Source organism: Sander lucioperca, chromosome 10, assembly GCF_008315115.2.
Source record: "Sander lucioperca isolate FBNREF2018 chromosome 10, SLUC_FBN_1.2, whole genome shotgun sequence".
NCBI classification, from domain to species: Eukaryota; Metazoa; Chordata; class Actinopteri; order Perciformes; family Percidae; genus Sander; species Sander lucioperca.
This window is the reverse complement of record NC_050182.1, coordinates 19,819,273-19,840,230: the sequence shown is the minus strand read 5'-3', so window position 1 is coordinate 19,840,230 and position 20,958 is coordinate 19,819,273. Positions and strand designations below refer to the sequence as shown.

General features: G+C 40.7%; 25 non-coding genes across 25 annotated transcripts; all 25 read left to right on the top strand.

Annotated features, from left to right (window-relative positions):
- The first annotated feature begins 335 nt into the window (after positions 1-335).
- Positions 336-409, top strand: trnai-aau. Its single transcript has one exon. It is a non-coding gene; the product is annotated as a tRNA-Ile (tRNA).
- Positions 410-686: 277 nt separating this feature from the next.
- Positions 687-759, top strand: trnar-ucg. The gene has a single exon. It is a non-coding gene; the product is annotated as a tRNA-Arg (tRNA).
- A 785-nt stretch (positions 760-1,544) lies between these two features.
- On the top strand, positions 1,545-1,618 carry trnai-aau. Its single transcript has one exon. It is a non-coding gene; the product is annotated as a tRNA-Ile (tRNA).
- Positions 1,619-1,895: 277 nt separating this feature from the next.
- On the top strand, positions 1,896-1,968 carry trnar-ucg. The gene has a single exon. It is a non-coding gene; the product is annotated as a tRNA-Arg (tRNA).
- Positions 1,969-4,986: 3,018 nt separating this feature from the next.
- Positions 4,987-5,060, top strand: trnai-aau. The gene has a single exon. It is a non-coding gene; the product is annotated as a tRNA-Ile (tRNA).
- A 277-nt stretch (positions 5,061-5,337) lies between these two features.
- trnar-ucg lies at positions 5,338-5,410 on the top strand. Its single transcript has one exon. It is a non-coding gene; the product is annotated as a tRNA-Arg (tRNA).
- A 785-nt stretch (positions 5,411-6,195) lies between these two features.
- Positions 6,196-6,269, top strand: trnai-aau. The gene has a single exon. It is a non-coding gene; the product is annotated as a tRNA-Ile (tRNA).
- A 277-nt stretch (positions 6,270-6,546) lies between these two features.
- trnar-ucg lies at positions 6,547-6,619 on the top strand. The gene has a single exon. It is a non-coding gene; the product is annotated as a tRNA-Arg (tRNA).
- Positions 6,620-7,404: 785 nt separating this feature from the next.
- trnai-aau lies at positions 7,405-7,478 on the top strand. The gene has a single exon. It is a non-coding gene; the product is annotated as a tRNA-Ile (tRNA).
- Positions 7,479-8,610: 1,132 nt separating this feature from the next.
- trnai-aau lies at positions 8,611-8,684 on the top strand. Its single transcript has one exon. It is a non-coding gene; the product is annotated as a tRNA-Ile (tRNA).
- Positions 8,685-10,067: 1,383 nt separating this feature from the next.
- On the top strand, positions 10,068-10,141 carry trnai-aau. Its single transcript has one exon. It is a non-coding gene; the product is annotated as a tRNA-Ile (tRNA).
- Positions 10,142-10,423: 282 nt separating this feature from the next.
- On the top strand, positions 10,424-10,496 carry trnar-ucg. Its single transcript has one exon. It is a non-coding gene; the product is annotated as a tRNA-Arg (tRNA).
- A 1,021-nt stretch (positions 10,497-11,517) lies between these two features.
- Positions 11,518-11,591, top strand: trnai-aau. Its single transcript has one exon. It is a non-coding gene; the product is annotated as a tRNA-Ile (tRNA).
- A 787-nt stretch (positions 11,592-12,378) lies between these two features.
- trnai-aau lies at positions 12,379-12,452 on the top strand. Its single transcript has one exon. It is a non-coding gene; the product is annotated as a tRNA-Ile (tRNA).
- A 1,388-nt stretch (positions 12,453-13,840) lies between these two features.
- trnai-aau lies at positions 13,841-13,914 on the top strand. Its single transcript has one exon. It is a non-coding gene; the product is annotated as a tRNA-Ile (tRNA).
- A 282-nt stretch (positions 13,915-14,196) lies between these two features.
- On the top strand, positions 14,197-14,269 carry trnar-ucg. Its single transcript has one exon. It is a non-coding gene; the product is annotated as a tRNA-Arg (tRNA).
- A 1,023-nt stretch (positions 14,270-15,292) lies between these two features.
- Positions 15,293-15,366, top strand: trnai-aau. The gene has a single exon. It is a non-coding gene; the product is annotated as a tRNA-Ile (tRNA).
- A 283-nt stretch (positions 15,367-15,649) lies between these two features.
- Positions 15,650-15,722, top strand: trnar-ucg. The gene has a single exon. It is a non-coding gene; the product is annotated as a tRNA-Arg (tRNA).
- A 1,032-nt stretch (positions 15,723-16,754) lies between these two features.
- On the top strand, positions 16,755-16,828 carry trnai-aau. The gene has a single exon. It is a non-coding gene; the product is annotated as a tRNA-Ile (tRNA).
- Positions 16,829-17,111: 283 nt separating this feature from the next.
- On the top strand, positions 17,112-17,184 carry trnar-ucg. The gene has a single exon. It is a non-coding gene; the product is annotated as a tRNA-Arg (tRNA).
- Positions 17,185-18,206: 1,022 nt separating this feature from the next.
- On the top strand, positions 18,207-18,280 carry trnai-aau. The gene has a single exon. It is a non-coding gene; the product is annotated as a tRNA-Ile (tRNA).
- A 283-nt stretch (positions 18,281-18,563) lies between these two features.
- On the top strand, positions 18,564-18,636 carry trnar-ucg. The gene has a single exon. It is a non-coding gene; the product is annotated as a tRNA-Arg (tRNA).
- A 1,023-nt stretch (positions 18,637-19,659) lies between these two features.
- Positions 19,660-19,733, top strand: trnai-aau. The gene has a single exon. It is a non-coding gene; the product is annotated as a tRNA-Ile (tRNA).
- Positions 19,734-20,016: 283 nt separating this feature from the next.
- On the top strand, positions 20,017-20,089 carry trnar-ucg. The gene has a single exon. It is a non-coding gene; the product is annotated as a tRNA-Gln (tRNA).
- Positions 20,090-20,525: 436 nt separating this feature from the next.
- Positions 20,526-20,599, top strand: trnai-aau. The gene has a single exon. It is a non-coding gene; the product is annotated as a tRNA-Ile (tRNA).
- Positions 20,600-20,958: the final 359 nt, after the last annotated feature.

Below are 20,958 nucleotides of genomic sequence, written 5' to 3'. Positions count from 1 at the left end.
AAATCACTTACCGCTACAACCGGTTAGCTCAGATGGTTTGAGTGTAGTTCTAATAATGCTAAGCACCGCCAGACACTTTAGGGGTACAATAACCGCAAAACCTTACGCCCAAGATCATCTATATCCTCATTTTGTTTGCACTAATGGGCCATTAACGCAACATAAGTCTCAATCTCTATAGCGCTGCTTTCCATGTCTATAGTAGCAAGGACAAAAACATATGCAGTCCCTACAAACCATACTCAGCCAGGTAGCCCATCCAAAACTGGCCCAATTTTGCTCGTTCAGGCCTGTTTTATTTTTGGAAAAAAATAGTTTGAAATGCCAAAACAGCAGGCCGGTTAGCTCAGAAGGTTAGAGTGTGGTGCTAATAACGCCAAGGTCATGGGTTCGATCCCCATACTGGCCAGACAAGTTCATTTAGCACATTATAGTGTCTGCACTTGTACATCTGTAAAATAGAGATAGATGAAAGGTATTCTGCTCAGCAAAGGCAAATATTAGGTACAGTGTATAATTTAATTCCACTAACTCACATGGAAGCGTCCTGTCTACCATTTAAGCTATGTTCTTCCACAAAAGCTAACTGGCCAGCGAAAGTGTTCCTTTTTGGGAAATGTTAGCTCTCTGCTACTTTGCAGCTAAACCATGGCACTACAGATTTGTGAAAAAAGTATTGCTTTTACAACCACGTGGCCTAATGGACAAGGCGTCTGACTTCGGATCAGAAGATTGAGGGTTCGAGTCCCTTCGTGGTTAAAAGCTCATCTGCTAACTCAAGAAACAACGTGTAAGCATGTTTGATGTTGATTTGGACAGAGTAGGTTCTGTCCTGCTTTACTGGAACAAATTTTGTTTTAAAAAGTCATCAAAATCAGGACGGTTAGCTCAGATGGTTTGAGTGTAGTGGTAATAATGCCAAGGTCATGGGTTCGATCCCCATACTGACCCGGTATGTTCATTTAGCACATTAATGTGTCTGCACTTGCACTGTATATCTCAAAAATGGAGATATTTGCTCTGCTACATTGCAGCTAAAGCATGGCACTTTAGATTTGTAAAAAAAACTCATTTTTTACAACCAAGTGGCCTAATGGACAAGGTGTCTGACTTTGAATCAGAAGATTGAGGGTGCAAGTCCTTTCGTGATTAAGACCACCACCCAAATTCAAAAAACTCTGTGGAAGCATGTTTTATGTTGATTTGGACAAATCACTTACCGCTACAACCGGTTAGCTCAGATGGTTTGAGTGTAGTTCTAATAATGCTAAGCACCGCCAGACACTTTAGGGGTACAATAACCGCAAAACCTTACGCCCAAGATCATCTATATCCTCATTTTGTTTGCACTAATGGGCCATTAACGCAACATAAGTCTCAATCTCTATAGCGCTGCTTTCCATGTCTATAGTAGCAAGGACAAAAACATATGCAGTCCCTACAAACCATACTCAGCCAGGTAGCCCATCCAAAACTGGCCCAATTTTGCTCGTTCAGGCCTGTTTTATTTTTGGAAAAAAATAGTTTGAAATGCCAAAACAGCAGGCCGGTTAGCTCAGATGGTTAGAGCGTAGTGCTAATAACGCCAAGGTCATGGGTTAGATCCCCATACTGGCCAGACAAGTTCATTTAGCACATTAGAGTGTCTGCACTTGTACATCTGTAAAATAGAGATAGATGAAAGGTATTCTGCTCAGCAAAGGCAAATATTAGGTACAGTGTATAATTTAATTCCACTAACTCACATGGAAGCGGCCTGTCTACCATTTAAGCTATGTTCTTCCACAAAAGCTAACTGGCCAGCGAAAGTGTTCCTTTTTGGGAAATGTTAGCTCTCTGCTACTTTGCAGCTAAACCATGGCACTACAGATTTGTGAAAAAAGTATCGCTTTTACAACCACGTGGCCTAATGGACAAGGCGTCTGACTTCGGATCAGAAGATTGAGGGTTCGAGTCCCTTCGTGGTTAAAAGCTCATCTGCTAACTCAAGAAACAACGTGTAAGCATGTTTGATGTTGATTTGGACAGAGTAGGTTCTGTCCTGCTTTACTGGAACAAATTTTGTTTTAAAAAGTCATCAAAATCAGGACGGTTAGCTCAGATGGTTTGAGTGTAGTGGTAATAATGCCAAGGTCATGGGTTCGATCCCCATACTGACCCGGTATGTTCATTTAGCACATTAATGTGTCTGCACTTGCACTGTATATCTCAAAAATTGAGATATTTGCTCTGCTACATTGCAGCTAAAGCATGGCACTTTAGATTTGTAAAAAAAACTCATTTTTTACAACCAAGTGGCCTAATGGACAAGGCGTCTGACTTTGAATCAGAAGATTGAGGGTGCAAGTCCTTTCGTGATTAAGACCACCACCCAAATTCAAAAAACTCTGTGGAAGCATGTTTTATGTTGATTTGGACAAATCACTTACCGCTACAACCGGTTAGCTCAGATGGTTTGAGTGTAGTGCTAATAATGCTAAGCACCGCCAGACACTTTAGGGGTACAATAACTGCAAAACCTTACGCCCAAGATCATCTATATCCTCATTTTGTTTGCACTAATGGGCCATTAACGCAACATAAGTCTCAATCTCTATAGCGCTGCTTTCCATGTCTATAGTAGCAAGGACAAAAACATATGCAGTCCCTACAAACCATACTCAGCCAGGTAGCCCATCCACCAGCGTGGTGCTAATAACGCCAAGGTCATGGGTTCGATCCCCATACTGGCCAGACAAGTTCATTTAGCACATTATAGTGTCTGCACTTGCACTTGTACATCTGTAAAATAGAGATAGATGAAAGGTATTCTGCTCAGCAAAGGCAAATATTAGGTACAGTGTATAATTTAATTCCACTAACTCACATGGAAGCGGCCTGTCTACCATTTAAGCTATTTCCTTCCACAAAAGCTAACTGGCCAGCGAAAGTGGTCCTTTTGGGAAATGTTAGCTGTCTGCTACTTTGCAGCTAAACCATGGCACTACAGATTTATGAAAAAAGTATTGTTTTTGCAACCAAGTGGCCTAATGCACAAGGCTTGACTTTGGATCAGAAGATTGAGGGTTCGAGTCCCTTTCGTGGTTAAAAGCTCATCTGCTAACTCAAGAAACAACGTGTAAGCATGTTTGATGTTGATTTGGACAGAGTAGGTTCTGTCCTGCTTTACTGGAACAAATTTTGTTTTAAAAAGTCATCAAAATCAGGACGGTTAGCTCAGATGGTTAGAGTGTAGTGGTAATAATGCCAAGGTCATGGGTTAGATCCCCATACTGACCAGGTATGTTCATTTAGCACATTAATGTGTCTGCACTTGCACTGTATATCTCAAAAATTGAGATATTTGCTCTGCTACATTGCAGCTAAAGCATGGCACTTTAGATTTGTAAAAAAAACTCATTTTTTACAACCAAGTGGCCTAATGGACAAGGCGTCTGACTTTGAATCAGAAGATTGAGGGTGCAAGTCCTTTCGTGATTAAGACCACCACCCAAATTCAAAAAACTCTGTGGAAGCATGTTTTATGTTGATTTGGACAAATCACTTACCGCTACAACCGGTTAGCTCAGATGGTTTGAGTGTAGTGCTAATAATGCTAAGCACCGCCAGACACTTTAGGGGTACAATAACCGCAAAACCTTACGCCCAAGATCATCTATATCCTAATTTTGTTTGCACTAATGGGCCATTAACGCAACATAAGTCTCAATCTCTATAGCGCTGCTTTCCATGTCTATAGTAGCAAGGACAAAAACATATGCAGTCCCTACAAACCATACTCAGCCAGGTAGCCCATCCACCAGCGTGGTGCTAATAACGCCAAGGTCATGGGTTCGATCCCCATACTGGCCAGACAAGTTCATTTAGCACATTATAGTGTCTGCACTTGCACTTGTACATCTGTAAAATAGAGATAGATGAAAGGTATTCTGCTCAGCAAAGGCAAATATTAGGTACAGTGTATAATTTAATTCCACTAACTCACATGGAAGCGGCCTGTCTACCATTTAAGCTATTTCCTTCCACAAAATTTAACTGGCCAGCGAAAGTGGTCCTTTTTGGGAAATGTTAGCTGTCTGTACTTTGCAGCTAAACCATGGCACTACAGATTTATAAAAAAAAGTATTGTTTTTGCAGCCAAGTGGCCTAATGCACAAGGCTTAGGATCAGAAGATTGAGGGTTCGAGTCCCTTCGTGGTTAAAAGCTCATCTGCTAACTCAAGAAACAACGTGTAAGCATGTTTGATGTTGATTTGGACAGAGTAGGTTCTGTCCTGCTTTACTGGAACAAATTTTGTTTTAAAAAGTCATCAAAATCAGGACGGTTAGCTCAGATGGTTTGAGTGTAGTGGTAATAATGCCAAGGTCATGGGTTCGATCCCCATACTGACCCGGTATGTTCATTTAGCACATTAATGTGTCTGCACTTGCACTGTATATCTCAAAAATGGAGATATTTGCTCTGCTACATTGCAGCTAAAGCATGGCACTTTAGATTTGTAAAAAAAACTCATTTTTTACAACCAAGTGGCCTAATGGACAAGGCGTCTGACTTTGAATCAGAAGATTGAGGGTGCAAGTCCTTTCGTGATTAAGACCACCACCCAAATTCAAAAAACTCTGTGGAAGCATGTTTTATGTTGATTTGGACAAATCACTTACCGCTACAACCGGTTAGCTCAGATGGTTTGAGTGTAGTTCTAATAATGCTAAGCACCGCCAGACACTTTAGGGGTACAATAACCGCAAAACCTTACGCCCAAGATCATCTATATCCTCCTTTTGTTTGCACTAATGGGCCATTAACGCAACATAAGTCTCAATCTCTATAGCGCTGCTTTCCATGTCTATAGTAGCAAGGACAAAAACATATGCAGTCCCTACAAACCATACTCAGCCAGGTAGCCCATCCAAAACTGGCCCAATTTTGCTCGTTCAGGCCTGTTTTATTTTTGGAAAAAAATAGTTTGAAATGCCAAAACAGCAGGCCGGTTAGCTCAGATGGTTAGAGCGTGGTGCTAATAACGCCAAGGTCATGGGTTCGATCCCCATACTGGCCAGACAAGTTTATTTAGCACATTATAGTGTCTGCACTTGTACATCTGTAAAATAGAGATAGATGAAAGGTATTCTGCTCAGCAAAGGCAAATATTAGGTACAGTGTATAATTTAATTCCACTAACTCACATGGAAGCGGCCTGTCTACCATTTAAGCTATGTTCTTCCACAAAAGCTAACTGGCCAGCGAAAGTGTTCCTTTTTGGGAAATGTTAGCTCTCTGCTACTTTGCAGCTAAACCATGGCACTACAGATTTGTGAAAAAAGTATTGCTTTTACAACCACGTGGCCTAATGGACAAGGCGTCTGACTTCGGATCAGAAGATTGAGGGTTCGAGTCCCTTCGTGGTTAAAAGCTCATCTGCTAACTCAAGAAACAACGTGTAAGCATGTTTGATGTTGATTTGGACAGAGTAGGTTCTGTCCTGCTTTACTGGAACAAATTTTGTTTTAAAAAGTCATCAAAATCAGGCCGGTTAGCTCAGATGGTTTGAGTGTAGTGGTAATAATGCCAAGGTCATGGGTTCGATCCCCATACTGACCCAGTATGTTCATTTAGCACATTAATGTGTCTGCACTTGCACTGTATATCTCAAAAATGGAGATATTTGCTCTGCTACATTGCAGCTAAAGCATGGCACTTTAGATTTGTAAAAAAAACTCATTTTTTACAACCAAGTGGCCTAATGGACAAGGTGTCTGACTTTGAATCAGAAGATTGAGGGTGCAAGTCCTTTCGTGATTAAGACCACCACCCAAATTCAAAAAACTCTGTGGAAGCATGTTTTATGTTGATTTGGACAAATCACTTACCGCTACAACCGGTTAGCTCAGATGGTTTGAGTGTAGTTCTAATAATGCTAAGCACCACCAGACACTTTAGGGGTACAATAACCGCAAAACCTTACTCCCAAGATCATCTATATCCTCCTTTTGTTTGCACTAATGGGCCATTAACGCAACATAAGTCTCAATCTCTATAGCGCTGCTTTCCATGTCTATAGTAGCAAGGACAAAAACATATGCAGTCCCTACAAACCATACTCAGCCAGGTAGCCCATCCAAAACTGGCCCAATTTTGCTGGTTCAGGCCTGTTTTATTTTTGGAAAAAAATAGTTTGAAATACCAAAAAAGCAGGCCGGTTAGCTCAGATGGTTAGAGCGTGGTGCTAATAACGCCAAGGTCATGGGTTCGATCCCCATACTGGCCAGACAAGTTAATTTGGCACATTATAGTGTCTGCACTTGTACATCTATAAAATAGAGATAGATGAAAGGTATTCTGCTCAGCAAAGGCAAATATTAGGTACAGTGTATAATTTAATTCCACTAACTCACATGGAAGCGGCCTGTCTACCATTTAAGCTATTTCCTTCCACAAAAGCTAACTGGCCAGCGAAAGTGTTCCTTTTTGGGAAATGTTAGCTCTCTGCTACTTTGCAGCTAAACCATGGCACTACAGATTTGTGAAAAAAGTATTGCTTTTACAACCACGTGGCCTAATGGACAAGGCGTCTGACTTCGGATCAGAAGATTGAGGGTTCGAGTCCCTTCGTGGTTAAAAGCTCATCTGCTAACTCAAGAAACAACGTGTAAGCATGTTTGATGTTGATTTGGACAGAGTAGGTTCTGTCCTGCTTTACTGGAACAAATTTTGTTTTAAAAAGTCATCAAAATCAGGCCGGTTAGCTCAGATGGTTTGAGTGTAGTGGTAATAATGCCAAGGTCATGGGTTCGATCCCCATACTGACCCAGTATGTTCATTTAGCACATTAATGTGTCTGCACTTGCACTGTATATCTCAAAAATGGAGATATTTGCTCTGCTACATTGCAGCTAAAGCATGGCACTTTAGATTTGTAAAAAAAAGTCATTTTTTACAACCAAGTGGCCTAATGGACAAGGCGTCTGACTTTGAATCAGAAGATTGAGGGTGCGAGTCCTTTCGTGATTAAGACCACCACCCAAATTCAAAAAACTCTGTGGAAGCATGTTTTATGTTGATTTGGACAAATCACTTACCGCTACAACCGGTTAGCTCAGATGGTTTGAGTGTAGTGCTAATAATGCTAAGCACCGCCAGACACTTTAGGGGTACAATAACCGCAAAACCTTACTCCCAAGATCATCTATATCCTCCTTTTGTTTGCACTAATGGGCCATTAACGCAACATAAGTCTCAATCTCTATAGCGCTGCTTTCCATGTCTATAGTAGCAAGGACAAAAACATATGCAGTCCCTACAAACCATACTCAGCCAGGTAGCCCATCCAAAACTGGCCCAATTTTGCTGGTTCAGGCCTGTTTTATTTTTGGAAAAAAATAGTTTGAAATACTAAAAAAGCAGGCCGGTTAGCTCAGATGGTTAGAGCGTGGTGCTAATAACGCCAAGGTCATGGGTTCGATCCCCATACTGGCCAGACAAGTTCATTTAGCACATTATACTGTCTGCACTTGCACTTGTACATCTGTACAATAGAGATAGATGAAAGGTATTCTGCTCAGCAAAGGCAAATATTAGGTACAGTGTATAATTTAATTCCACTAACTCACATGGAAGCGGCCTGTCTACCATTTAAGCTATTTCCTTCCACAAAAGCTAACTGGCCAGCGAAAGTGTCCTTTTTGGGAAATGTTAGCTGTCTGCTACTTTGCAGCTAAACCATGGCACTACAGATCTATGAAAAAAGTATTGTTTTTACAACCAAGTGGCCTAATGCACAAGGTGTCTGACGTTGGATCAGAAGATTGAGGGTTCAAGTCCCTTCGTGGTTAAAAGCTCATCTGCTAACTCAAGCAACAACGTGTAAGCATGTTTGATGTTGATTTGGACAGAGTAGGTTCTTTACTGCAACAAATTTTGTTTTAAAAAGTCATCAAAATCAGGCCGGTTAGCTCAGATGGTTTGAGTGTAGTGGTAATAATGCCAAGGTCATGGGTTCGATCCCCATACTGACCCAGTATGTTCATTTAGCACATTAATGTGTCTGCACTTGCACTGTATATCTCAAAAATGGAGATATTTGCTCTGCTACATTGCAGCTAAAGCATGGCACTTTAGATTTGTAAAAAAAAGTCATTTTTTACAACCAAGTGGCCTAATGGACAAGGCGTCTGACTTTGAATCAGAAGATTGAGGGTGCGAGTCCTTTCGTGACTAAGACCACCACCCAAATTCAAAAAACTCTGTGGAAGCATGTTTTATGTTGATTTGGACAAATCACTTACCGCTACAACCGGTTAGCTCAGATGGTTTGAGTGTAGTTCTAATAATGCTAAGCACCACCAGACACTTTAGGGGTACAATAACCGCAAAACCTTACTCCCAAGATCATCTATATCCTCCTTTTGTTTGCACTAATGGGCCATTAACGCAACATAAGTCTCAATCTCTATAGCGCTGCTTTCCATGTCTATAGTAGCAAGGACAAAAACATATGAAGTCCCTACAAACCATACTCAGCCAGGTAGCCCATCCAAAACTGGCCCAATTTTGCTGGTTCAGGCCTGTTTTATTTTTGGAAAAAAATAGTTTGAAATACCAAAAAAGCAGGCCGTTTAGCTCAGATGGTTAGAGCGTGGTGCTAATAATGCCAAGGTTATGGGTTCGATCCCCATACTGGCCAGACAAGTTCATTTAGCACATTATACTGTCTGCACTGCACTTGTACATCTATAAAATAGAGATAGATGAAAGGTATTCTGCTCAGCAAAGGCAAATATTAGGTACAGTGTATAATTTAATTCCACTAACTCACATGGAAGCGCCCTGTCTACCCTTTAAGCTATTTCCTTCCGCAAAAGCTAACTGGCCAGCGAAAGGGGTCCTTTTTGGGAAATGTTAGCTGTCTGCTACTTTGCAGCTAAACCATGGCACTACAGATTTATGAAAAAAGTATTGTTTTTACAACCAAGTGGCCTAATGCACAAGGCGTCTGACTTTGGATCAGAAGATTGAGGGTTCGAGTCCCTTCGTGGTTAAAAGCTCATCTGCCACTCAAGAAACAACGTGAAAGTATGTTTGATGTTGATTTGGACAGAGTAGGTTCTGTCTGCTTTACTGGAACAAATTTTGTTTTAAAAAGTCATCAAAATCAGGCCGGTTAGCTCAGATGGTTTGAGTGTAGTGGTAATAATGCCAAGGTCATGGGTTCGATCCCCATACTGACCCAGTATGTTCATTTAGCACATTAATGTGTCTGCACTTGCACTGTATATCTCAAAAATGGAGATATTTGCTCTGCTACATTGCAGCTAAAGCATGGCACTTTAGATTTGTAAAAAAAAGTCATTTTTACAACCAAGTGGCCTAATGGACAAGGCGTCTGACTTTGAATCAGAAGATTGAGGGTGCGAGTCCTTTCGTGATTAAGACCACCACCCAAATTCAAAAAACTCTGTGGAAGCATGTTTTATGTTGATTTGGACAAATCACTTACTGCTACAATAGTGTTTCAGCTTTAATCCAAATTTTGAGATAGTTTGAAGTGTATTGCTCTGCTGAAAAAAAATATTTATTCCAATAACTTTTACAGGTGAAGTCTGCAGTCTACCTTTTAAGTTAATTTCCCTCCACAAACGCCAAGCTGCTAGGTGGTCACACCTGATTGACCATCCAAAAGTGGTCCAATTCTGTAGATTCTGTCCTGGTTTACTGGAAGAAATCTTGTTTTAAAAAGTCATCGAAAGCAGGCTGGTTAGCTCAGATGGTTTGAGTGTAGTGCTAATAATGCTAAGCACCACCAGACACTTTAGGGGTACAATAACCGCAAAACCTTACTCCCAAGATCATCTATATCCTCCTTTTGTTTGCACTAATGGGCCATTAACGCAACATAAGTCTCAATCTCTATAGCGCTGCTTTCCATGTCTATAGTAGCAAGGACAAAAACATATGCAGTCCCTACAAACCATACTCAGCCAGGTAGCCCATCCAAAACTAGCCCAATTTTGCTGGTTCAGGCCTGTTTTATTTTTGGAAAAAAATAGTTTGAAATAATAAAAAAGCAGGCCGGTTAGCTCAGATGGTTAGAGCGTGGTTCTAATAAAGCCAAGGTCATGGGTTCGATCCCCATACTGGCCAGACAAGTTCATTTAGCACATTATACTGTCTGCACTTGCACTTGTACATCTGTACAATAGAGATAGATGAAAGGTATTCTGCTCAGCAAAGGCAAATATTAGGTACAGTGTATAATTTAATTCCACTAACTCACATGGAAGCGGCCTGTCTACCATTTAAGCTATTTCTTCCACAAAAGCTAACTGGCCAGCGAAAGTGTTCCTTTTTGGGAAATGTTAGCTCTCTGCTACTTTGCAGCTAAACCATGGCACTACAGATTTGTGAAAAAAGTATTGCTTTTACAACCACGTGGCCTAATGGACAAGGCGTCTGACTTCGGATCAGAAGATTGAGGGTTCGAGTCCCTTCGTGGTTAAAAGCTCATCTGCTGACTCAAGAAACAACGTGTAAGCATGTTTGATGTTGATTTGGACAGAGTAGGTTCTTTACTGCAACAAATTTTGTTTTAAAAAGTCATCAAAATCAGGCCGGTTAGCTCAGATGGTTTGAGTGTAGTGGTAATAATGCCAAGGTCATGGGTTCGATCCCCATACTGACCCAGTATGTTCATTTAGCACATTAATGTGTCTGCACTTGCACTGTATATCTCAAAAATGGAGATATTTGCTCTGCTACATTGCAGCTAAAGCATGGCACTTTAGATTTGTAAAAAAAAGTCATTTTTTACAACCAAGTGGCCTAATGGACAAGGCGTCTGACTTTGAATCAGAAGATTGAGGGTGCGAGTCCTTTCGTGATTAAGACCACCACCCAAATTCAAAAAACTCTGTGGAAGCATGTTTTATGTTGATTTGGACAAATCACTTACTGCTACAATAGTGTTTCAGCTTTAATCCAAATTTTGAGATAGTTTGAAGTGTATTGCTCTGCTGAAAAAAAATATTTATTCCAATAACTTACAGGTGAAGTCTGCAGTCTACCTTTTAAGTTAATTTCCCCCCACAAACGCCAAGCTGCTAGGTGGTCACACCTGATTGACCATCCAAAAGTGGTCCAATTCTGTAGATTCTGTCCTGGTTTACTGGAAGAAATCTTGTTTTAAAAAGTCATCGAAAGCAGGCTGGTTAGCTCAGATGGTTTGAGTGTAGTGCTAATAATGCTAAGCACCACCAGACACTTTAGGGGTACAATAACCGCAAAACCTTACTCCCAAGATCATCTATATCCTCCTTTTGTTTGCACTAATGGGCCATTAACGCAACATAAGTCTCAATCTCTATAGCGCTGCTTTCCATGTCTATAGTAGCAAGGACAAAAACATATGCAGTCCCTACAAACCATACACAGTCAGGTAGCCCATCCAAAACTGGCCCAATTTTGCTGGTTCAGGCCTGTTTTATTTTTGGAAAAAAATTGTTTGAAATACCAAAAAAGCAGGCCGGTTAGCTCAGATGGTTAGAGCGTGGTGCTAATAACGCCAAGGTCATGGGTTCGATCCCCATACTGGCCAGACAAGTTCATTTAGCACATTATACTGTCTGCACTTGTACATCTGTACAATAGAGATAGATGAAAGGTATTCTGCTCAGCAAAGGCAAATATTAGGTACAGTGTATAATTTAATTCCACTAACTCACATGGAAGCGGCCTGTCTACCATTTAAGCTATTTTCTTCCACAAAAGCTAACTGGCCAGCGAAAGTGTTCCTTTTTGGGAAATGTTAGCTCTCTGCTACTTTGCAGCTAAACCATGGCACTACAGATTTGAGAAAAAAGTATTGCTTTTACAACCACGTGGCCTAATGCACAAGGCGTCTGACTTTGGATCAGAAGATTGAGGGTTCGAGTCCCTTTCGTGGTTAAAAGCTCATCTGCTAACTCAAGCAACAACGTGTAAGCATGTTTGATGTTGATTTGGACAGAGTAGGTTCTGTCCTGGTTTACTGAAAGAAATCTTGTTCTAAAAAGTCATCGAAAGCAGGCTGGTTAGCTCAGATGGTTTGAGTGTAGTGGTAATAATGCTAAGCACCACCAGACACTTTAGGGGTACAATAACCGCAAAACCTTACTCCCAAGATCATCTATATCCTCCTTTTGTTTGCACTAATGGGCCATTAACGCAACATAAGTCTCAATCTCTATAGCGCTGCTTTCCATGTCTATAGTAGCAAGGACAAAAACATATGCAGTCCCTACAAACCATACACAGTCAGGTAGCCCATCCAAAACTGGCCCAATTTTGCTGGTTCAGGCCTGTTTTATTTTTGGAAAAAAATAGTTTGAAATACCAAAAAAGCAGGCCGGTTAGCTCAGATGGTTAGAGGGTGGTGCTAATAACGCCAAGGTCATGGGTTCGATCCCCATACTGGCCAGACAAGTTCATTTAGCACATTATACTGTCTGCACTTGCCCTTGTACATCTGTACAATAGAGATAGATGAAAGGTATTCTGCTCAGCAAAGGCAAATATTAGGTACAGTGTATAATTTAATTCCACTAACTCACATGGAAGCGGCCTGTCTACCATTTAAGCTATTTCCTTCCACAAAAGCTAACTGGCCAGCGAAAGTGGTCCTTTTTGGGAAATGTTAGCTGTCTGCTACTTTGCAGCTAAACCATGGCACTACAGATTTATGAAAAAAGTATTGTTTTTACAACCAAGTGGCCTAATGCACAAGGCGTCTGACTTTGGATCAGAAGATTGAGGGTTCGAGTCCCTTCGTGGTTAAAAGCTCATCTGCCAACTCAAGAAACAACGTGAAAGTATGTTTGATGTTGATTTGGACAGAGTAGGTTCTGTCCTGCTTTACTGGAACAAATTTTGTTTTAAAAAGTCATCAAAATCAGGCCGGTTAGCTCAGATGGTTTGAGTGTAGTGGTAATAATGCCAAGGTCATGGGTTCGATCCCCATACTGACCCAGTATGTTCATTTAGCACATTAATGTGTCTGCACTTGCACTGTATATCTCAAAAATGGAGATATTTGCTCTGCTACATTGCAGCTAAAGCATGGCACTTTAGATTTGTAAAAAAAAGTCATTTTTTACAACCAAGTGGCCTAATGGACAAGGCGTCTGACTTTGAATCAGAAGATTGAGGGTGCGAGTCCTTTCGTGATTAAGACCACCACCCAAATTCAAAAAACTCTGTGGAAGCATGTTTTATGTTGATTTGGACAAATCACTTACTGCTACAATAGTGTTTCAGCTTTAATCCAAATTTTGAGATAGTTTGAAGTGTATTGCTCTGCTGAAAAAAAATATTTATTCCAATAACTTTTACAGGTGAAGTCTGCAGTCTACCTTTTAAGTTAATTTCCCTCCACAAACGCCAAGCTGCTAGGTGGTCACACCTGATTGACCATCCAAAAGTGGTCCAATTCTGTAGATTCTGTCCTGGTTTACTGGAAGAAATCTTGTTTTAAAAAGTCATCGAAAGCAGGCTGGTTAGCTCAGATGGTTTGAGTGTAGTGCTAATAATGCTAAGCACCACCAGACACTTTAGGGGTACAATAACCGCAAAACCTTACTCCCAAGATCATCTATATCCTCCTTTTGTTTGCACTAATGGGCCATTAACGCAACATAAAGTCTCAATCTCTATAGCGCTGCTTTCCATGTCTATAGTAGCAAGGACAAAAACATATGCAGTCCCTACAAACCATACTCAGCCAGGTAGCCCATCCAAAACTGGCCCAATTTTGCTGGTTCAGGCCTGTTTTATTTTTGGAAAAAAATAGTTTGAAATACTAAAAAAGCAGGCCGGTTAGCTCAGATGGTTAGAGCGTGGTGCTAATAACGCCAAGGTCATGGGTTCGATCCCCATACTGGCCAGACAAGTTCATTTAGCACATTATACTGTCTGCACTTGCACTTGTACATCTGTACAATAGAGATAGATGAAAGGTATTCTGCTCAGCAAAGGCAAATATTAGGTACAGTGTATAATTTAATTCCACTAACTCACATGGAAGCGGCCTGTCTACCATTTAAGCTATTTCTTCCACAAAAGCTAACTGGCCAGCGAAAGTGTTCCTTTTTGGGAAATGTTAGCTCTCTGCTACTTTGCAGCTAAACCATGGCACTACAGATTTGTGAAAAAAGTATTGCTTTTACAACCACGTGGCCTAATGGACAAGGCGTCTGACTTCGGATCAGAAGATTGAGGGTTCGAGTCCCTTCGTGGTTAAAAGCTCATCTGCTGACTCAAGAAACAACGTGTAAGCATGTTTGATGTTGATTTGGACAGAGTAGGTTCTTTACTGCAACAAATTTTGTTTTAAAAAGTCATCAAAATCAGGCCGGTTAGCTCAGATGGTTTGAGTGTAGTGGTAATAATGCCAAGGTCATGGGTTCGATCCCCATACTGACCCAGTATGTTCATTTAGCACATTAATGTGTCTGCACTTGCACTGTATATCTCAAAAATGGAGATATTTGCTCTGCTACATTGCAGCTAAAGCATGGCACTTTAGATTTGTAAAAAAAAGTCATTTTTTACAACCAAGTGGCCTAATGGACAAGGCGTCTGACTTTGAATCAGAAGATTGAGGGTGCGAGTCCTTTCGTGATTAAGACCACCACCCAAATTCAAAAAACTCTGTGGAAGCATGTTTTATGTTGATTTGGACAAATCACTTACTGCTACAATAGTGTTTCAGCTTTAATCCAAATTTTGAGATAGTTTGAAGTGTATTGCTCTGCTGAAAAAAAATATTTATTCCAATAACTTTTACAGGTGAAGTCTGCAGTCTACCTTTTAAGTTAATTTCCCTCCACAAACGCCAAGCTGCTAGGTGGTCACACCTGATTGACCATCCAAAAGTGGTCCAATTCTGTAGATTCTGTCCTGGTTTACTGGAAGAAATCTTGTTTTAAAAAGTCATCGAAAGCAGGCTGGTTAGCTCAGATGGTTTGAGTGTAGTGCTAATAATGCTAAGCACCACCAGACACTTTAGGGGTACAATAACCGCAAAACCTTACTCCCAAGATCATCTATATCCTCCTTTTGTTTGCACTAATGGGCCATTAACGCAACATAAATCTCAATCTCTATAGCGCTGCTTTCCATGTCTATAGTAGCAAGGACAAAAACATATGCAGTCCCTACAAACCATACTCAGCCAGGTAGCCCATCCAAAACTGGCCCAATTTTGCTGGTTCAGGCCTGTTTTATTTTTGGAAAAAAATAGTTTGAAATACTAAAAAAGCAGGCCGGTTAGCTCAGATGGTTAGAGCGTGGTGCTAATAACGCCAAGGTCATGGGTTCGATCCCCATACTGGCCAGACAAGTTCATTTAGCACATTATACTGTCTGCACTTGCACTTGTACATCTGTACAATAGAGATAGATGAAAGGTATTCTGCTCAGCAAAGGCAAATATTAGGTACAGTGTATAATTTAATTCCACTAACTCACATGGAAGCGGCCTGTCTACCATTTAAGCTATTTTCTTCCACAAAAGCTAACTGGCCAGCGAAAGTGTTCCTTTTTGGGAAATGTTAGCTCTCTGCTACTTTGCAGCTAAACCATGGCACTACAGATTTGTGAAAAAAGTATTGCTTTTACAACCACGTGGCCTAATGGACAAGGCGTCTGACTTCGGATCAGAAGATTGAGGGTTCGAGTCCCTTCGTGGTTAAAAGCTCATCTGCTGACTCAAGAAACAACGTGTAAGCATGTTTGATGTTGATTTGGACAGAGTAGGTTCTTTACTGCAACAAATTTTGTTTTAAAAAGTCATCAAAATCAGGCCGGTTAGCTCAGATGGTTTGAGTGTAGTGGTAATAATGCCAAGGTCATGGGTTCGATCCCCATACTGACCCAGTATGTTCATTTAGCACATTAATGTGTCTGCACTTGCACTGTATATCTCAAAAATGGAGATATTTGCTCTGCTACATTGCAGCTAAAGCATGGCACTTTAGATTTGTAAAAAAAAGTCATTTTTTACAACCAAGTGGCCTAATGGACAAGGCGTCTGACTTTGAATCAGAAGATTGAGGGTGCGAGTCCTTTCGTGATTAAGACCACCACCCAAATTCAAAAAACTCTGTGGAAGCATGTTTTATGTTGATTTGGACAAATCACTTACTGCTACAATAGTGTTTCAGCTTTAATCCAAATTTTGAGATAGTTTGAAGTGTATTGCTCTGCTGAAAAAAAATATTTATTCCAATAACTTTTACAGGTGAAGTCTGCAGTCTACCTTTTAAGTTAATTTCCCTCCACAAACGCCAAGCTGCTAGGTGGTCACACCTGATTGACCATCCAAAAGTGGTCCAATTCTGTAGATTCTGTCCTGGTTTACTGGAAGAAATCTTGTTTTAAAAAGTCATCGAAAGCATCGAAAGCAGCTGAGTTAGCTCAGATGGTTTGAGTGTAGTGCTAATAATGCTAAGCACCACCAGACACTTTAGGGGTACAATAACCGCAAAACCTTACTCCCAAGATCATCTATATCCTCCTTTTGTTTGCACTAATGGGCCATTAACGCAACATAAATCTCAATCTCTATAGCGCTGCTTTCCATGTCTATAGTAGCAAGGACAAAAACATATGCAGTCCCTACAAACCATACTCAGCCAGGTAGCCCATCCAAAACTGGCCCAATTTTGCTGGTTCAGGCCTGTTTTATTTTTGGAAAAAAATAGTTTGAAATACTAAAAAAGCAGGCCGGTTAGCTCAGATGGTTAGAGCGTGGTGCTAATAACGCCAAGGTCATGGGTTCGATCCCCATACTGGCCAGACAAGTTCATTTAGCACATTATACTGTCTGCACTTGCACTTGTACATCTGTACAATAGAGATAGATGAAAGGTATTCTGCTCAGCAAAGGCAAATATTAGGTACAGTGTATAATTTAATTCCACTAACTCACATGGAAGCAGCCTGTCTACCATTTAAGCTATTTCCTTCCACAAAAGCTAACTGGCCAGCGAAAGTGTTCCTTTTTGGGAAATGTTAGCTGTCTGCTACTTTGCAGCTAAACCATGGCACTACAGATTTGTGAAAAAAGTATTGCTTTTACAACCACGTGGCCTAATGGACAAGGCGTCTGACTTCGGATCAGAAGATTGAGGGTTCGAGTCCCTTCGTGGTTAAAAGCTCATCTGCTGACTCAAGAAACAACGTGTAAGCATGTTTGATGTTGATTTGGACAGAGTAGGTTCTTTACTGCAACAAATTTTGTTTTAAAAAGTCATCAAAATCAGGCCGGTTAGCTCAGATGGTTTGAGTGTAGTGGTAATAATGCCAAGGTCATGGGTTCGATCCCCATACTGACCCAGTATGTTCATTTAGCACATTAATGTGTCTGCACTTGCACTGTATATCTCAAAAATGGAGATATTTGCTCTGCTACATTGCAGCTAAAGCATGGCACTTTAGATTTGTAAAAAAAAGTCATTTTTTACAACCAAGTGGCCTAATGGACAAGGCGTCTGACTTTGAATCAGAAGATTGAGGGTGCGAGTCCTTTCGTGATTAAGACCACCACCCAAATTCAAAAAACTCTGTGGAAGCATGTTTTATGTTGATTTGGACAAATCACTTACTGCTACAATAGTGTTTCAGCTTTAATCCAAATTTTGAGATAGTTTGAAGTGTATTGCTCTGCTGAAAAAAAATATTTATTCCAATAACTTTTACAGGTGAAGTCTGCAGTCTACCTTTTAAGTTAATTTCCCTCCACAAACGCCAAGCTGCTAGGTGGTCACACCTGATTGACCATCCAAAAGTGGTCCAATTCTGTAGATTCTGTCCTGGTTTACTGGAAGAAATCTTGTTTTAAAAAGTCATCGAAAGCAGGCTGGTTAGCTCAGATGGTTTGAGTGTAGTGCTAATAATGCTAAGCACCACCAGACACTTTAGGGGTACAATAACCGCAAAACCTTACTCCCAAGATCATCTATATCCTCCTTTTGTTTGCACTAATGGGCCATTAACGCAACATAATCTCAATCTCTATAGCGCTGCTTTCCATGTCTATAGTAGCAAGGACAAAAACATATGCAGTCCCTACAAACCATACTCAGCCAGGTAGCCCATCCAAAACTGGCCCAATTTTGCTGGTTCAGGCCTGTTTTATTTTTGGAAAAAAATAGTTTGAAATACTAAAAAAGCAGGCCGGTTAGCTCAGATGGTTAGAGCGTGGTGCTAATAACGCCAAGGTCATGGGTTCGATCCCCATACTGGCCAGACAAGTTCATTTAGCACATTATACTGTCTGCACTTGCACTTGTACATCTGTACAATAGAGATAGATGAAAGGTATTCTGCTCAGCAAAGGCAAATATTAGGTACAGTGTATAATTTAATTCCACTAACTCACATGGAAGCGGCCTGTCTACCATTTAAGCTATTTTCTTCCACAAAAGCTAACTGGCCAGCGAAAGTGTTCCTTTTTGGGAAATGTTAGCTCTCTGCTACTTTGCAGCTAAACCATGGCACTACAGATTTGTGAAAAAAGTATTGCTTTTACAACCACGTGGCCTAATGGACAAGGCGTCTGACTTCGGATCAGAAGATTGAGGGTTCGAGTCCCTTCGTGGTTAAAAGCTCATCTGCTGACTCAAGAAACAACGTGTAAGCATGTTTGATGTTGATTTGGACAGAGTAGGTTCTTTACTGCAACAAATTTTGTTTTAAAAAGTCATCAAAATCAGGCCGGTTAGCTCAGATGGTTTGAGTGTAGTGGTAATAATGCCAAGGTCATGGGTTTGATCCCCATACTGACCCGGTATGTTCATTTAGCACATTAATGTGTCTGCAATTGCACTGTATATCTCAAAAATTGAGATATTTGCTCTGCTACATTGCAGCTAAAGCATGGCACTTTAGATTTGTAAAAAAAAGTCATTTTTTACAACCAAGTGGCCTAATGGACAAGGCGTCTGACTTTGAATCAGAAGATTGAGGGTGCGAGTCCTTTCGTGATTAAGACCACCACCCAAATTCAAAAAACTCTGTGGAAGCATGTTTTATGTTGATTTGGACAAATCACTTACTGCTACAATAGTGTTTCAGCTTTAATCCAAATTTTGAGATAGTTTGAAGTGTATTGCTCTGCTGAAAAAAAATATTTATTCCAATAACTTTTACAGGTGAAGTCTGCAGTCTACCTTTTAAGTTAATTTCCCTCCACAAACGCCAAGCTGCTAGGTGGTCACACCTGATTGACCATCCAAAAGTGGTCCAATTCTGTAGATTCTGTCCTGGTTTACTGGAAGAAATCTTGTTTTAAAAAGTCATCGAAAGCAGGCTGGTTAGCTCAGATGGTTTGAGTGTAGTGCTAATAATGCTAAGCACCACCAGACACTTTAGGGGTACAATAACCGCAAAACCTTACTCCCAAGATCATCTATATCCTCCTTTTGTTTGCACTAATGGGCCATTAACGCAACATAAGTCTCAATCTCTATAGCGCTGCTTTCCATGTCTATAGTAGCAAGGACAAAAACATATGCAGTCCCTACAAACCATACACAGTCAGGTAGCCCATCCAAAACTGGCCCAATTTTGCTGGTTCAGGCCTGTTTTATTTTTGGAAAAAAATAGTTTGAAATACCAAAAAAGCAGGCCGGTTAGCTCAGATGGTTAGAGCGTGGTGCTAATAACGCCAAGGTCATGGGTTCGAGCCCCATACTGGCCAGACAAGTTCATTTAGCACATTATACTGTCTGCATTTGCACTTGTACATCTGTACAATAGAGATAGATGAAAGGTATTCTGCTCAGCAAAGGCAAATATTAGGTACAGTGTATAATTTAATTCCACTAACTCACATGGAAGCGGCCTGTCTACCATTTAAGCTATTTCCTTCCACAAAAGCTAACTGGCCAGCGAAAGTGTTCCTTTTTGGGAAATGTTAGCTCTCTGCTACTTTGCAGCTAAACCATGGCACTACAGATTTGTGAAAAAAGTATTGCTTTTACAACCACGTGGCCTAATGCACAAGGCGTCTGACTTTGGATCAGAAGATTGAGGGTTCGAGTCCCTTCGTGGTTAAAAGCTCATCTGCTAACTCAAGCAACAACGTGTAAGCATGTTTGATGTTGATTTGGACAGAGTAGGTTCTGTCCTGGTTTACTGAAAGAAATCTTGTTCTAAAATGTCATCGAAAGCAGGCTGGTTAGCTCAGATGGTTTGAGTGTAGTGGTAATAATGCTAAGCACCACCAGACACTTTAGGGGTACAATAACCGCAAAGCCTTACTCCCAAGATCATCTATATCCTCCTTTTGTTTGCACTAATGGGCCATTAACGCAACATAAGTCTCAATCTCTATAGCGCTGCTTTCCATGTCTATAGTAGCAAGGACAAAAACATATGCAGTCCCTACAAACCATACACAGTCAGGTAGCCCATCCAAAACTGGCCCAATTTTGCTGGTTCAGGCCTGTTTTATTTTTGGAAAAAAATTGTTTGAAATACCAAAAAAGCAGGCCGGTTAGCTCAGATGGTTAGAGCGTGGTGCTAATAACGCCAAGGTCATGGGTTCGAGCCCCATACTGGCCAGACAAGTTCATTTAGCACATTATACTTTCTGCACTTGCACTTGTACATTTGTACAATAGAGATAGATGAAAGGTATTCTGCTCAGCAAAGGCAAATATTAGGTACAGTGTATAATTTAATTCCACTAACTCACATGGAAGCGCCCTGTCTACCCTTTAAGCTATTTCCTTCCACAAAAGCTAACTGGCCAGCGAAAGTGGTCCTTTTTGGGAAATGTTAGCTGTCTGCTACTTTGCAGCTAAACCATGGCACTAAAGATTTATGAAAAAAGTACTGTTTTTACAACCAAGTTGCCTAATGCACAAGGCGTCTGACTTTGGATCAGAAGATTGAGGGTTCGAGTCCCTTCGTGGTTAAAA